At 50.4% G+C, this 3801-nt stretch overlaps 1 long non-coding RNA gene across 1 annotated transcript; it reads right to left on the reverse strand.

The window, feature by feature from the left end:
• Window positions 1-209: 209 nt before the first annotated feature.
• Window positions 210-3544, reverse strand: LOC121443595. Its single transcript, XR_005973676.1, has 3 exons — window positions 3347-3544; window positions 2308-2473; window positions 210-820 (listed from the first exon to the last, which is right to left on the reverse strand). It is a non-coding gene; the product is annotated as an uncharacterized LOC121443595 (long non-coding RNA).
• Between the last annotated feature and the right edge of the window lie 257 nt (window positions 3545-3801).

The following is a 3801-nucleotide window of genomic DNA, read 5'->3' on the forward strand; positions in this document are numbered from 1 at the left end:
GCAAGCCTCGGGGCCATCGTGCTGGACAAAGATGGCTTTGCTTTTGTCCCCAGAGCACACTTGCAAACACGAGAAGGAAGCTGGTCTCCAAGGCACTCTGGCATCCTGGGTAGATTACTCGAAGCTATTCGCTTCCCATCTCTCCCCAGTGGCAAGCCGGTTATGGGAACGGTTCTGACTTGTTTAGCAATTACCTGCCCCCAGCGTCCTCGACTGTCTTCATCAATTCCACACGCCGGGTTCACCTCCTTGGGGAGCGATTCCCTCTCTCCGCTGACGCTCTTCCTCTCGCTGTTGGCTCTCGCAAAAAACATTCTCCACCTACTTCTTTTACAGCCTCATAATCGAGCTTTATGACAGAAGGAACGAGGCTTGCACGTGACCAAGAACCCGCAGAGAAATCTCTCCCACCCTGGGCTTCTGGGAGGCACGTGTGTTCCTTCTTAGGAACGAAGCAAGTGGCTTGTACTCTGAAGATCCAACACTCCAGCTATAACTCAGGGACATCTGTCAGATTTATTGACTGGCTGGGGAGACAAACGAGGCGATGGGCTTCTGCTCCAAATCATTTTAAGCTTAGGAAAGTGACATGCAATTTTATAAGTGCTCTGGAGAGTCTCACGACTTTCAGAGATGAAGAAAGAAAGTTATCAATGTGTCTCTGACGTCCTTATGGATGCGTTTGGATATTGACTTGACTGCTGTAAGCAAGGGTGACGATTAATATCCACCTGAGACACACCGGGACCCAGATGTGTTCCCATGCTCCAGCGCGCTGCCCCCTGAAGCTCTGTCCTCTCTGCTGCTCCAGTCACATCAGCTGGAAGAAAGAATGAGGAAGTAGCTACCCGTCCTGGCAGGCCCCACTATGGGAACCACAAGCCCTCGGACTGCTTGACTGTGAGGCAGGCTGATGCCCTGATCATAGAGGGCAGTCTGCTGCTCTGGAGAGCCAGTGAGGTCCTCCATCTTCCTCCTACAGCTGACCCCTGGCTTCCAGTGGCCCAGGGGCTGCCCTCCTGCTCCAGACAGGCAGTTTTTAGCTTGTCTGACTGGGGGAGAGATGAGCACACGGAAACCAACTCTACTCCTCCCCAGCCAGAGTCTGAGGCCAACTAGCAGCATCAACCCTACTGCAGCTTCACAGTAGAACATATGAGCGTCCATCTCCGGAATGGCCTTTCTGCGCCCATCTGCCTGAAGAGTTGTGTTCCCTTCCGAGCCTCATGAAGCATGCTGTCTGTGGGCTGTCAGTGCAGTGTGCTACCCACGGGGGAGCCTTCTGTGTGGGATAGGGCCCTTGCTTCCCACTGCCTTCAGCCTGGGCAGGGTGTGGAAAACCTGACTACTGTAATCTCTCTTGTGTAAGTCAAACCCAAGGAAATAGCCATAAAACTTGAATTTCTAAAAATAAAGGCTTTTAAAATTTATATTTTGATTGTCCCTGAAAATACCCTTCTTAATGGCACATAATAGAGGTTCCATGTGTCACTCTAATTTAGTTTTTAAACATTTAAGGATTATTTAAAGTCCAATTTTTATGTGCATTTATTCTCTCTCTCTCTCTCTCTCTCTCTCTCTCTCTCTCTCTGTGTGTGTGTGTGTGTGTGTGTGTGTGTGTGTGTGTGTGGTGTGTAGGTATCTGTGCCATGGTGCATATGTGGCATTCAGATGGGAAAATCCACCACATGAATTTTCTGGAGATCAGACTCAGGTCAGCAGCCTTCACTGCAAGCACCTTTGCAGCATGAACCTGCTTTCTGGCCCAGTGTATCCTTTTGATTGAAAATATGTTCTCACTTATCTTTGATGGCTTGGCTCAGGACCTGTGTGGAATTATAAACAAGAGTGTGAGACCAGGACCTGCTGCACCGTAACTCTCCTTCCTGGCTGTGTCCTGCGAGATCCCATCAGAAGCCAAGAGACTTTCAGTCCAAATGTTACATTTGGATACACATTATGTCCCAACATCCCTGGGCTAATGGCCGCAGCCTCAGATCTCAGGTTTTTCATCCTTAAACCAAGTACAGGGACAATGTGGTTCCACTCCATGAAGGACAGAGGCTTGTCTTGATCATACCACCCTCAGTGAAAATCCCTTAAGTGTCTTTGTGTACCTGCATCTCCGTGGAGACCGCCACAGTCCTGCCCGGCCGAATGTGGCTTGTAGGTCTATGTTACCCAGAGCTGGGCATGGGTATCTGCTATGAAGCCTGCTTGAACAGCTTATGTGACTGGTGAGGCTAACCTAGGAGGTAAAAAGCACCCACTCATCCCCTGTCCTATCAGGGGTTCGTCTGCACTCACCTTGTAAGGCTGTGTGTGAAACACTGAAAGTAGCAGGTATCTGGGCATGCAGAACAAAGCCTACACTTAGCCAGTGTTACCAACGTGACTGGGAAGCTTTGGCTTCTGGATGGTGAAGAGGCAGCGTGATGCTCAGCTCCTGCATCCTCAGTGCCAGTCGTGGAAGCTATAAATTTTATGTATAAGCGCAGAGTCAGGACACATGCACCGGGATTCCCCATATCACCCTGGCAACCGGCCCTCCTGTCACCTCGGCACACGGCCCTGATGTCACTCTTGGCACCTGACCCCCACGTCACCCTGGCACCCTGCCTGTTTTCCTTTTCCTCCTGTGGTTTCACCTAGAGCCTCGGCGCTGTCCTGCTGTCCTGCTGTCCCACCACAGTAAACGCTGAGGTCCAGTGAGGCCAAGACTCCCAGCCTTGCCCACATGCAGCCTCCCAGGTTTCTGTCTCTGGGGATTTGAGTTCAGGATTGTCAATTATCTGCCTTGTTTCTGAAGATCCAAATCTCTGGATCCCCTGTGATCCCGTGAACTTTGGTTCCTTGGCTTTCTGATTCTGGGATGGTCATTGGCTCCTTCTCCACTCGACTGGCTCTGATGCTCCAGAGTGGATGACTAACAGACTTGATGGGAACAGCTTTGGGGCATCTGTCCTCCTCTCTTTTCTGGAGGAGGTATATGGGGGCAGGAGCAAGCAAAGAGGAAGGTACAGGTTAAAGTTTATAGCAAAATTCAAAAATCACAGAGTGACCTAGCACATAAAATATGGCTTTGCGATCAAGAGTACATATTTGGGATGAGCCTGACCCAACAATTCAGCATCCTGGAGACACAAAACTGAGCACAGTGGTACCACCTACTCCTGGAAATCCCCAGAATTCCATGAGGTCTGGGCAGACACAATTCAAGACGCCTCCCGTCACTATCAAGTGAGTGAAACTTAGCTGCTGGGGGCAATGGCCTGCCTTGGAAGCTGGGGCTGCTGGGATTGCACAGGACACAGCCCGGGGCTTATGGCAGTGGGGATTTACTTACCAGACTTCAGGCTTTTCTTCACCTTTTGTCTTTTCCCCTTGGTCCAGTCTCATGACAAGTACTTCTTTTTTGCTGACACAGGAGAGTGCTATTTGTTCCTTCCCTGCCCTGGTCCCAAAGGCTGCCCAACACAGTGCAATGCTAACAGAGCTGGTCCCTTGGAGACTTCCTCCAGGCTTGGTGCGATTCTCCATCCTCCCACGCCTCCGCAGCTGCTTTCATTCTGATCGCATCCTTATAGGGATCCGGCATATAGGATTAGGTCCCAGCCAATGACCTCACTTAGCTCAGTCACTTTCACAAAGACCTTGTTTCCATCAGGAATGTCCAATCTTGACACCGGGACAGGATGTTGTTTCCATCAGGAATGTCCAATCTTGACACTGGGACAGGATGTTGTTTCCATCAGGAATGTCCAATCTTGACACCGGGACAGGATGTTGTTTCCATCAGGA

This window comes from Microtus oregoni, unplaced genomic scaffold, assembly GCF_018167655.1.
Source record: "Microtus oregoni isolate MIOR12 unplaced genomic scaffold, Mior012 000109F_ref0000275, whole genome shotgun sequence".
Lineage (NCBI taxonomy): Eukaryota > Metazoa > Chordata > Mammalia > Rodentia > Cricetidae > Microtus > Microtus oregoni.